This window comes from Marmota monax, unplaced genomic scaffold (genome assembly GCF_021218885.2).
Source record: "Marmota monax isolate L192 unplaced genomic scaffold, Marmota_monax_Labrador192_F-V1.1 WCK01_AAM20220418_F8-fsc00005, whole genome shotgun sequence".
Classification (NCBI taxonomy): Eukaryota; Metazoa; Chordata; class Mammalia; order Rodentia; family Sciuridae; genus Marmota; species Marmota monax.
In genome coordinates, this window is record NW_026692254.1 from 3,760,437 (window position 1) to 3,773,636 (window position 13,200).

Below are 13,200 nucleotides of genomic sequence, written 5' to 3' on the forward strand. Positions count from 1 at the left end.
ATCATGTGCTATTGTTTACGCCATCTCTACTAATTAGCCATTATTATCCCCTGGTTTTAGATCATGCACCTGAGTTATTTTCTTTTTGTGTTACAGTGCTGGGGATGGAACCCAGGACCTTGCACGTGTTAGGAAAGTGCTCCTTCCACTGAGCTACATTCCCAGCCCAAATGCAGCTGAGTTGAGTGGATGGGCTCCAGACCACCCAGCTACTGATGGTGAATCTGAGATTCAAACTCAGAGCTGCCTCCTTCCAGGTCCTTTCCCTTACTCCTGGGCCATGCAACTAAAAAAGCAAAAAGAACCCAGAAATGGCTTAGAAAGAGAGAAGGAAGAAGGTGGATTCATGATCTCTTCACTTGAGGGAGAGAGAAGTTGGCTGGTGAAATCCTTACAAGCTCATAAGGAGCCACAGCTGTGGACCACAGCACCACACGATGATTATCCCCTATGCACCAGATACTGCCACGCAGATCATTTCTGTCAGCTAGGGCCCTAGCTCAAGATCAAAACACAGTAGGCCTTTCAACCCAGGGAATTTAATATAAGGATTTTGTTTTGCAGGTTTGAATTGCTGAGGGGTCATGCTGAAAATGTTAAGGTGACCTAGAGTTCAGTAACAGCCAGCAGTCATCACTACCATCACCAGGCCCAGGATAAGAAGGGACAAAGGGAGAAAGAAGAGGTTACCAGAGCCCATGGTTCAAGAGCCATTAGCAGACCTGGTACCACAGCAAAGATGCAGCCACTGTCTGAGACACCCCTGAAGCAGAGAGCAATGGAGAGAGATGCCTGACTTCTCTTGGCCGCCCACCCTCCAGCCTTCCATTCATTTGACCAAACCTATCCAGAAGTCTAAGAGGAAAGAATTTTGGAAATATCTCTCTCTGCTAGGAAGCAGAAAGTAGAAAGGGGGAAACAAGGATATGAGAGCAAATAGAAAAAGGACAGGCACAATTTTAACCCTGAAAAGTGTTCTTCAATTGTTATTTTTATTCTATTGTAGAGAGAGGAAAACTGAGGATTGGGGAGGGTTAGAGACCAACCAAGGTGAAGCAGTTTTCAAGTTAGTGAACACCTCACTTAAACCCAGGTCATGTGACCGTCTCTACAGCTTAAGCCTACCTGGCCACCTGGGGTATCTTATTAACCATGAAGAATTCAACAAGGACAATAACAAGGTGGCACAGGACCCTTGAGGGTTCCAAAGACTTGACTATGGGGGCCAGGGAGCAAGAGCCTTGGGATAAGAGAGTGTTTGTGTTTCCTTCTCCTCTGGCCCTAAGTCACCGCCATATCTTGGAGAATTTATTAAGCTTTGGCCAGGACTGTTGGTTTAGCAACAAAGGACAATTTTTATTTGTGTATGAGTTTGTGTGTGTGTGCGCGCGCACACGCTTCTAGGTTTGCTAGTTTGTTTTGCAAGGGGCATGCACTGCTCTGCTCCTGAAAGGACAGATCATCTTCAGGCAGCAATAAACTCATAACAGTCCCTAAAAGAAGGTGCTGGCAGGAAGAAAAAAGATGGTGAAAGGAGGGAGAGACTGGCCAGCACAGATGGCTTATCATGGTGCTGCCACTTTCTTCCATGGTGGGAGACAAAACCAGGTCCAATACAATGCCATAGCCTGAGCTGTTCTTCACAAACACACTCAGACATATGTGGCATAAATGTACATATATGTACACACATAACACATTAATATATGCACACATGCATACACACATGCTCTCACAGCAGACCCAGCCACAATGCACATACACACATATTGCTCACACGTACACACACAAAATATACCTTTAAACACCTTCAAATGCACATACATATCCACACATGGCACCACACATGTACACATCACATATGTATACAAATACAACCATTATGCACATTGTACAGACAGGATTACTCTATTTTGCTTTTAAAAATGGGACTTGGGAGCTGGGAGTGTGGCTCAGTGGTAGAGCACCTGCCTAAGCGTACACAGGCCCTGTGTTTGATCCCCAGCTCCGTGTAAACAGACGAATTTCCCATATTTTTCCTAGCACAATCATCTTACAAGGTTTCACTGGCCTGCTCTGAGCAGTAGGGATGCCTCCCAAGAGCAGAGATGTCATCAGGTTTTGGCCCCAGAACAGGCAGTGGGTCCAGAGAGCACTTCTCTTACTAACCATGGGTGGAAGGCCCTGCCTGTCCTCTGGAGCACTGAGCAGCCCATCAGCACCTGGCAGCTCAGAAGCCCCTCTGAATCCACAGCCTGTCACATAGCCCCTAAGTTGTGACTACAGTTTTACAGAGTTCCCGGAGGAAGCCTGTGAAGACAGACCCAGCTCTGGGAGTCAGAATGCTTGGGCCAGGTCCTTGTTCCTCTCTGCACCTGGTTTCCTCCTCTCTAATGGCAGGGGTGGGATGACTCTCAGCTCTGCTCAGGGCCTCATAACTGGTGCTGCAGATGGAGCCTTCTGACCTTAACAGGTAACTGGAGAAAAATCTGATTTGGAGGATGACATATTCCCAAAGTCCTTAGCCACCATTATTTATTGCCATGGCTCTCCCAGTCACTGCCACTATAAATGAATTCATAGCTTGCTCTTTCAGAGAGCCCAAATGGCCCAAGAAAAAGCCTGAAGGGAAGGGGATGCCTCACACACATGTACAGTCACCACACCATCCCCCACAGGTTATCCACAGCCCAGTGGTTTACCAAAAACATCTGCTCCGAGTTTCTATATTGAGCTGCAGAAGGCCCAGGAAGGGAGAGGGACAGCGAGGAGTGGAGGGCCTCCAGGGTGGTCTCGAACAGGAAGTGGGTGGCAGGCGCAGTGCCTGCAGGTGCAGGGATAGGGTCACATGAATGGAGTGGGCAAGTGACAGGCCTGTGGCTTTGGAGCACCTAAGAGGGGGGCCTGCTTGGGAAGGATGGGCTGAGGTGTCTCCTTCTGCAGTTAGGTAACCTTCCAAAAGGGATCCCCCAGAAGATGACCTTAGAGAAAGACCTTGTCAGCTATAGATTGGGTGGGGACAGGAAATCAATTTGGAATAACTCGATTTGTCATTCCTTGGATAAAGGGAATGAATTCTCAATAGTCCAAGAAATAAGGAATGGGCCCATTAATAAATTAAGTAGCTCTGATGTCCCCAGAGAGGCAGGTCTGCACTAATACCAGGCAGCCCATTCATAGTGCTGCCCTGGTGAGAGACTTCAGGCCCTACAGAGCTTCCCTCTGGCTCTTATGGGCAGGCTATAAGGAATTGATGAAGCCAAGACAACATGCCCAGTTAGATGATCCCATAACCTCTTCTAGAAGATACCGAGCAGGTCCCTGTAGGTAGCATTGCTAGGGTGGCCAAGGGGCTGCTGTCTGTAAGAGATGGAGCAGGTTTGCCTTATGTTCGTGCTCAGTGTGGGAGGGAAGGAAAGGGCAAAGGAGATGCCTCCCATCTGAGCCATCCAGTAATCTCTCTTTAGATTGGCCATTGTATCAAGGGAAGCCAGGTAAAGTAAACCTACGCTACATCTAGTAAACAGAGGGGCTTAGTAATTGGTAAGATAGGGAAAAAGGATTGAGGGCAGGCAACTAGCAACCTTTCTCTGCCTCATTTTTTCACTAAGTGCAGCAGAGTGAAGAGGGTAGCCCTATCCCAAAAAAGTCTCTGAAAACCCAGAATCACTATAGGATCTTAGCCCTATGTCCAGCAATCACACTTTGAACTTGACCAACCATGTCTAATTACTCAGCTACCTACACACCCTGTCCTCAGTTGGCCACTGAGGTTAGACCCAGCTGGACTGGACCATGTCCCAGTGGGGAGGTCCCCACTGGCACTGGGGACTGCTGGACATAGACTATGTTATGAATCAGAAATTCATCAGAAACAAATGTGGAATTCTCTAACTCCTGCTATCATCTACATTTGGGTTAGGCCAGCTACTACTGTATAATAAACTATCCTAAAACTTAGTGGTTTAAAATAACAACAGTTTACTATTACCCCCTACATCTGTGAGTGATCTGAAAGGTTCTGTTGATCTGGGCTGGGCTCAGCTCTCCTCAGCTGGACTCTCCCCATGCATCTAGAAGCAGCTACCAGCTTGGCTAGGACTAGCTGGTCCAGGGTCGTCTGGGCTGGGATGGCTCCTTTTCGATTTGTATTCTCATCCCATCAGTCTAGTCCAGGCTTGCCCACGTCCCAGCTGGGCAGGTATCCAAGGGAGCACAAGGAAACATGCTGGGCCTCTTGAGGCACAGGCTTGATTCTACTTATCAAGTCACAGACTGGTGTGGATTCAAGAGGTGAGGAAATAGACTCCATTTCTTTTTTTTTTTTTAATTTTTTTTAACATTTATTTTTTAGTTGTCAGCAGACACAACATCTTTGTATGTGGTGCTGAGGATCGAACCCAGGTTGCATGCATGCCAAGTGAGCGCTCTACCGCTTGAGCCACACATCCCCAGCCCTAGACTCCATTTCTTGATGGGAGGAGCAGCAGTCACAATATAAAGGGGTAGGATATGCAGAAGGGGATAAATATGGCCATTTTTGCTAGCAAGTAACCACAGGAAGCATTTGCCCTCTAGGACAGATTCAACTTGGAAGCTACCCTGGAAAAAGTTCCATGAAAATTCTTCTGCAAAGTCATGGCCATGTGGAAGTTACATGGCAAGAACACTCCCATACATACATCCCTCAGAATATGAAGGGGATTAGTTCCAGGACACCCCACACATTCCAAAATCCTTATATAAAACGGTACAGTATTTGCATATAAGCTACACATACCCTCCCATCTACTTTAAACCATTTCTAGATGACTTACAACACTTAATACAATGCAAATGCTACATAAAAAGTTGTCATGGTTTATGGAACAATGACAAGAAAAAAATCTGTGCATATTCAGTATAGATGTAAATTTCATTTTCAATCCACAGATGTGTAACCCGTGGATACAGTCGACTGTACATTTAGATGTCTGACCATGGTAGATGCAGCAGTCAGGACCCCATCAGAAAAACAAACCCAGGTCAAGGAGTTCAGCAATTAATTAATACAGTAAACTAGTGACATAAAGACGATGGAAGAGCTGAAAACCTAAACAGGAAGACTTAGCGAACCAAGGATTAGCAGCCACAAGAAACTGCTACTTCCCTAAGACTGGAGGGACAAAAGAAAGGAAGGTACGTTAAGAAGCTGGAACCAGGGAGGAGCCAGGGCGACCGGACTGCCGAGACATCATCACCTGAGCTGACCTGGCTGGAGAAGTACCCTGGCTTTTCCCTCCCTCCCAGCGCTCATCTCCTGCCAGTGCCTCCCATTGGCTGAACCAACCAGGAAGCCGGAGTGCAAGGGATCCTGGGAAATGTAGTCTGAAGAGCTCAGTCCCGGTAACCCAGCAGAGTGAGAGGGAGAGATCCAGGGGAACAGGAAATGACAGGCGACTGGCCTCGGCTGGGCAGTGGGAATGAGAAGGTGTTCCACCCCTGCCTAAAGGCCGGAGATTGTCTCAGCTGACGTCTTTGAGTATTTGATCCATACAGCAATAGAGGGGTGAGAAACAAGGGGAGAAGTCTCTGCCACCCTGTTCCCAGGAGGAGAGGAGGGCAGGAGAGCGACTATAGGTGAGAAAATGACTTGTGATCTGGATAGCACGGATGGCTAGATTCCCAACACTTGACCTTCCCAGAACAGCGGTTCTCAAGTGTCCCTGCCCGCTGAAGCTGAGAAATAAACTTCTCGTTAGCCTGGGTGAACATCGAGCATTGTGGGGAAATTACAATAGCAGCAGCTACCGTTGGGTAAACATCTACTGGTTTAGGCACCAAGCTTCGAGGTTTAGGTGGATTTTCATTTTATACTTTTAAAAATCCTCTGAGATAAGCATCAAAGGCATTCCAATAAGACTCAGAAAAAAATTACTATAGGAAAGAAGAAGTGAGCCCCAGGTGTCCACATATAACTGAATGTTATATGAATACAAAATCCTGAAACTGAAAAATGAAAACATCCTAAAAGGTCTGAGGTGTAGTGCGGCTGCTTGGAGCCAAATGAGACCTTTGGACCAACATAATTTGTTATAAGTAGATTTAAAAAAACAACAACAAACAAACAGACTTCTGTGTGCGTTCCATGTAATGCATTATGTAGCATCATTATCTGTGTTTTCAATCAATATTTATAGGAATTCAACATTATAAAATTTTCACATGACATTATGTTTTAGAGGAAGAAATGTAAGATCAGATAGGTGGAGAATCTGCCCAGGATCACACAACTTGTCAATAAGATATACCTCAGTGATGGAATGACTAATGTTGGATGTGTATGTTCCAATGGTGTCCTAAGATCAAATGTCTTTGGGAGTCATTAGAGTGTGATGTCACCACTTCATGTCACACAATGGGTGCATTGTGATAGATCCAAGTCAGTATACATACACGCCTCCAGTGGTAAGAGTTCACAGATTAATGTTAGAAGCTGGTCTGGCTGTCTTTGGCTTTCCCCCTTTAAACTAGTAAAAATACCATATCATGAAGGGATTGTGGAGCTCTCTAGTCCAGCCCCATACCATACGTAGTCCCAGAGGGGTTGGGTGACTTGCCCAAGGTCACACAGCTGGATAAAAGAAAACCACACAACACCCCAGGTGCAGCAGCAAATCTGTGTCTGCTTCCTCTCTGCTTCTCTAGAATGCCTCTTTGCCACTACAGAGTTTCAGGAGTTCAAGCCTCTTCGGCAGAGGAGGTTGGGTTTGGTTTTTCTCAAGCTCCTTAACAGGTTACAGGCGAGATTTTACTCTGGAACTGAAAGTAGAAATTTATTTCGTTTGGTAGAAGACATGGTTGTCTCACCCCAATAAATTAGGATCTTCTTGTCCCACCAAAAATAAATAAATTAATTAAATAATTATTTTACAGGGCTTGAAAGAATAACAAAGAAAAAACAGGCATGTGAGTTTTCTGATCCTGGATGGACGTTTTCCAGAAAAGGAAACTAAATCTTCATTGATCCATAGGAAGAAGGAAGCTCTCAGCCCCGTGATGTCGTGGCACAAAGTCAGAGGCTTGGAGACCTCAACTCACTCAGGTGTGCAGCCAGACTCCTTGTCTCTTGTCCAACTCTCCCATCAGTGTGTCAGTAAAGTCGCTCTTCTGGGTTCCTAGAGGCTATGTGTAGGGCTGGTAAGACTCTACCATAACTCATATACTTGGACAGGACGGGGGTGATAATGTGGACCTCTGGCATCCTGGTCATAGCTGAGGGGCAACAGGGAGCAAGGGGCAATCTCATCCAGAAATGGACAATGGATAATCCAGACAAATACAAAGCTCTTTTAGAGGCAATCATGGTATATCAGTTAGCCTCTGCGGTGGCATAACAAACCACTCCAAAATTTAGAGGCTAGATTTATTTAACTCTTTATTTAGCTCATGATTCCTCGAATTAGCAATTTGAGTTGGGCTCAGCTGGGTGAGGCTTTTGGTCCCGGCAAGATCACTCCCAGATCTTTGGCCCGCTGCTGGATTTGCTGGGTCTGGCTGATCTAGGGTGGCTCATCTTAGCTGGTGAGCCTCTGCTCCATGTGGTCTCTCGTTCTTAGCAGGACAGCCTGGCCTTTACACCTTGTAGTTGTAGGATCCCAAAACAAGCAGAAGTCACTGCCATCATATTCCAATGGCTAAAACACACCATAAGGTCAGTCCTGACTGAAGGACTGGAAATAATCCCCAGCTCTTGATGGGAGAGACTACAAAGTCATATTGCTAAGAAGCATAAATATAGAGAGGGGAGAAGGATCGTCACCAGGTTTGCAAGTGATCTTCCCTGAGATCCATTCTAACTCTTCTAGGAACAAAGTAAGAGCTTCAGAAAAAGAAAAAAAAAAAAATGAACAGTCCATCCAAGTAAGGTTTTGTGGCAGTAGCTTGCTGCATACCTACTATGCTCAAACCTTAAGCAGCCACAGTGGGTAGACCCATAAGCAGTGGCAAGCCAGAGCCTCCTAGCACTGCCTCATGAGAGCCAGCTGTTAGATATTCAGCAATTTCATGAGTTGGTTGCTAAACCATCAGAGCTTGAAAGTGACCACGGTGGGAATATTTACACCCTGGGGCTGGGCAAGCACTGCAAAACAGGTGCTTCTTCTCCCAGAGAGCTGGTTACCAGCACCCCACTGCCTGTAGGCCAGACAAACACTACCTTCTCCAATCTAGTAAGACAAACAGGCAGACAAGAACGATTGCAAAGCAGCAATCAGACAAGATAACTTTAATATATGAAGTAAACTGAGGGCCTGAAAATTTTGAAGACAAAAGAATTCATAGTTCCCAGGAGGTAGAAATTAGGGATGGCATCAAGGAGAAGGGGGTCTTTGTAGCTGGGCTTTGAAGGAAAAATAAGGATTGCCATGACCAGAGAGAGGTACAGCTAACGCTGGAGGGAACAGCACAGAGTCAGAGGCACCTTCTGAGAGCAGCAGCCAGCCTGGCAGGAACGGCTGTGACTGCAGGTATTTTGTTTAGTATCAGTTTGACTTTAAATGACAGAAAACCCCCAATAACAGTGACTTAAAAGAGTCAGCTTTTTTTTTTTGGAGGGAGGGGTGGGGTGTTTGATTGATTTGTATCCAGAGCCCTGCATCCATGTGCTAACCAGGCCCGATCCTGCTTGGCTTCGAGATCAGGCACACATAGAGTGGTGTGGCCACGACAGCAAGTCCAGCTTCATCCTCTCCCCACAAGAAATCCTGGAAAATACCCGGGCTATCACAGGTGTGGTGGCTCTGCCCTCTACCCTCTACCCAGCCTTCATATCATCCCTTGCTCTAGAATCTAGAGAACAGGTGCATGATCTTGTCTCCTTCTGGGGTACAGCAGCCCCAAAGTTGACACCTAGCTCCCCAACTCTCTGTGTGAGCTTGAACAAATTGCGTAATCTTTGGGAATCATGGTTTCCCACATAGGAAAATGAGCAAAGTAACTCTCAGGCTTTAGGGAACGATCCTATGCAGAATTTGACCCTAGATAGGCAATCAGGGGAAATGGGGTGATGGGGTAGTGTGTGTGTGCACGCACATGCGTGTGCACACACACACACACACACACAAGGTGAGCACCTGCTTCACATGGGAGGTGAAAGAGATTCTTTCCAAGCCCTGGCCAAAGCCCCTCTCAGCCTCCATTTGTCTGCTCTGAGAAAGCTGCTCTATGACAGCTTTGGTGGAAAGGGGGCCCAGGGAGCCTAATCCTTGTGGAATTTGATTCTACGTGGGCAGCTGTGACCACTGGACCTTGACCACTTCAGACCAACTTTGCTGATGTAGCCACGTCAAACACAGAGTCCGTGGAGGTAACTGTCCCAGCTCCCAGCCTGCCCACCCCCCACACCCACAGCTGGGACGAGGCAGTCACACCTGCCTGGAAAGGGCCGCTTTGGGAAGTGATGCCCATCCGTCCAGAATCAAGGGGCAGTGCTGTTGCAGCTGGGGAAGGGGTGAGGACAGGAAGTTCACTGGGTCAGAGTTCCAAGCAAATATTTAGCAGATCAATGTTCAAGGTTGACCTTGAGTGTTCATCCCTGGGTCATCAGGAAGTGGCTTCCTGCCACTCTCACCCGCATCTCCCCTTCTCTGCAGCCATCAGGGACAGGACTTTCCTGGCTGGGGTTAGGGGCCCATTTATCCTACTAGCCCCTGGCCTAGAGCTGCCTGGCTTGCCCTCTAACCCTGGGTAGTCCTAGGACTCAAGATTTTTCCCCAGAGAAAGCATCAAGAAGAAGCCAGGCCAGGCACAGTGGTGCACACCTGTAATCCCAGCAGTTCAGGAGGCCGAGGCAGGAGGATCGTGAGTTCAAAGCCAGCCTCAGCAACTTATCGAGGCCCTAAACAACTTAGTGAGACCTTGTCTCTAAATACAATCTAAAAAAGGGCTGGGGATGTGACTCAGTGATTAAGTGCCCCTGAGTTCAATCCCCAGTACCAAAAAAAGAAAAAGAAGCAGCAGCCAGCCTCCATGTAGGGGAGTTTCTGGCTTTGTGAAGTCCCCTCCCGGTGAAAGACTACCTCCTTGGTTGTCTCCCCTCAACCACGCTGGGCACACATCATGCCCCCATCCATGCTGAAGACATCTCTTTCCCAGGTTCCTGTGTCAGAGAGCCTTAGAGGGAAGTGGGGGGTTGGACCCTAGCTCCACTGTGTCTAGAGAGGGAACTTCCCCTTCTGAGAAAGCAGCCACTGTTGCCCAGAGCCGAGAGCGAAACAGCACCTCTCTGAGCACTTTGTTCCACTTGCCGGAGGGCTAAAAATATACTGGCACTGCCAAACGCCATCCTCTAGAGCCCAGGGGAGCTGGCAGAGTAGAATAGTTATCCTAGCACCTGGCACTATTAAAAGGAGCAGGCAGAATTAGCCAGGCTTCTAGGTGCCTCCTGCACACTTTGTCCCCAAAGACACTGCATTTTGTCTGTTCTTCTTGCAGTGGGCTGGGTTTCCCTGCACCCTTGCCCACCCTGCTTCCTCTCTCTTTCCCCAGGCCGGACCCCATTCACCCCTAGTGGGAGCCTGGGGCATCTGTGTAAATGTGCATTTACAGTTGTCAAATGGCAGCTCTGCTGCAAAACACAGCGGGAGCTTCCAATTCCTCCAGCAAAGCCACAATTAGCAGCAGGCTAAAAACGAACATCCCCGTAGTGGGCCATAACCCAGTGGCTTACATTCAACAAACTGGCATCCACACCCTGTTTCAATCAGTCTTTCCAGGACCCCAAGCCTCTTTGACAGTTTGTTGGAAACTATGCTCCCAGAAAAAAAAATTGTTCCTGAGCCACATTCACCCGGCAATTTTAAGGAGTTTGTGGATACCAGCAACCCCACCAAAGACAACACACCACACTCTGGAAATCAGGCACTGAACTAGATCCTGAGATGGAAAGATGAATAAGGAAGGGACTAGGATTGGGGGTGCAGCTCAGTGGTAGAGCACTTGTGTAGCATGCACGAGGCCCTGAGTTCCATCCTCAGCACCCCAAATATAAATATGCATATGAGAGAGACTGTGATGCAAATAATACCATGAGTGGAGGAGAGGTGGGGACCATGGATTAGGGGTTGGGAGGGTGGTTATATGGCATATAGGGAAAAGGGGACATTTTGATGGGATTTTAAAGGAGAAACAGAGAAAAGGTAAGGTTGGAGACCTTGTGTACATAGAATTTGTGTTCACAGCAGGGCATGAAGAAGAAAACTCATTCAGAAGCAGGGGCAGTCTGACGAAGGATATGAAGGGTAAGTGTATGCGTTTCTTCTCGGTGTGTAACAACCCAACACAAATGCAGAGGCTGAAAATAACACACACGCATTATTTCAGCTTTGGTGGGTCAGGGTCTGGGCGCGACTGGCTGGGTTCCCTGCTCAGGGACTCTCCAGGCTACACAAGGTGTCAGCTGGGGTTATGATTTTGTCTGAGGCTTGACAAGGAAGAATCTTCTTCCAAGTTCATTCAGATTTTTCCCAGGATTCATTTCCTCACCCCAGCTATTGGCTAGAGGCTGCCTTCAGCTCCTAGGACCGTCTGCGGCTCCCCGCCATGTCCTCTCCATAGGCAATTTACAACATGGCTGTTTTTTTCAAGGGTGGCAGAATCTTGATAAAGTCGGATAAAACAGAATTTTATACATAGAAGGTGGGAATGCCATATTCTTGCTTCTTGCTGGAAGCAAGCCACCGAATTTACCCTCTCTTAAGAGGAGGGGGTCATTCGGAGGTAACACCAACATCATGGTGCCATCTTGGAATTCTGTCCACCCCAGCAAATTCTGTCCCAGGTTTAGCTGAGAAAAGGGTTGGAGAGAGTTGTGACTGCCCTTGTATTGTGTATAGTTGGGAGTTTGAACAGTATCCTATTGAAAACAGGAAACACTGAAAGGGAATGGAGAAGGAATGGTGAGAGTGGGGGCAAAAAGCCAATGGGAAGGAAGTGCCAGGGTTCAGGGGAGAAATAGTGATGGGCTGTGGCCATGGGATGCAGAAGAAAGGCCCAATATCTGCCTGGCTGACCTGTGTTTCCTTTTGATCTCCACTCAGATGTCACCTGATCAGCAGCTCTGGAGGCTGAGGCAGGAGGATCTTGAATTCAAAGCCAGCCTCATCAAAAGCGAGGCACTAAGCAACTCAGTGAGACTCTGTCTCTGAATAAAATACAAAATAGGGCTGGGGATGTGGCTCAGTGGTCAAGTGCCCCTGAGTTCAATCCCGGGTACCCCCCCCCTAAAAAAGTCACCTGAACAGTAAGGCTCTCCCCATCTACACAACATAAAAGAGCCACCCACTCCTCTCTCTCCACCCCTCCCCCACCTTATTGTCAGAGCACTTATCATCATGGGCCTTACTATGTGTTTCTTTTCTTTTAATCAACTTATTTTCTTTCTCTCCTTATAGACTTCAAGAGTTTTTTCAGCTTGCTGATATATCTTCAGCCTCCAGAACAGTGCCTAGGATATCAAATATATTCAATGAATGTTTGCTGACTGAATCAATCAATCAATCAATCAATCAATGTGTTCCAAAGATGTTCTGGCATTGGACTTGCTAGGACTTCATACAAGAGAGATGCATTAGCAATGCTCCAAGGTTTCTGCCTTGACAAATTTTTAAAAAAATATATTAGAGCCAGGCATGGTGGTGCAAGCCTGTAATCCCAGCGTTTTGGGAGGCTGAGACAGAAGAATCTTGAGTTCAAAGCCAACCTCAGCAAAAGCGAGGCACTAAGCAACTCAGTGAGACCCTGTCTATAAATAAAATAGAAAATAGGACTGGGGATATGGCTCAGAGGTGGAGTGCCCCTGAGTTCAATCTTTAGTACCAAAACAAACAAAAAACAAAACAAAACAAAATATATATATATATATATATATATATATATATATATATATATATATATATATATATATATTGGAGCCAGGCACAGTGGCACATGCCTGTAACCTCATTGATTCAGGAGGCTAAGGCAGGAGGATTGCAAGTTTCAGGCCAGCCTCAGCAATTTAGTGAGACCCTGTCTCAAAATAAAAATAAAAAGGGCTAGGAATATGTCTCAATGGTAAAGTGCCTCTGAGTTCAATCCCCAGAACAATCAATCAATCGATCTATATCAATGTCAACATATATGTATATATGTGTTGTGTGAGTGTGTGTGTGTGTGTGTGTG

General features: G+C 46.8%; 1 long non-coding RNA gene across 1 annotated transcript; it reads left to right on the plus strand.

The window, feature by feature from the left end:
• The first annotated feature begins 5,267 nt into the window (after positions 1-5,267).
• On the plus strand, positions 5,268-12,525 carry LOC124086379 (uncharacterized). The gene is made up of 4 exons (XR_006849787.2): positions 5,268-5,619; positions 6,916-7,084; positions 11,223-11,279; positions 12,432-12,525. It is a non-coding gene; the product is annotated as an uncharacterized LOC124086379 (long non-coding RNA).
• Positions 12,526-13,200: the final 675 nt, after the last annotated feature.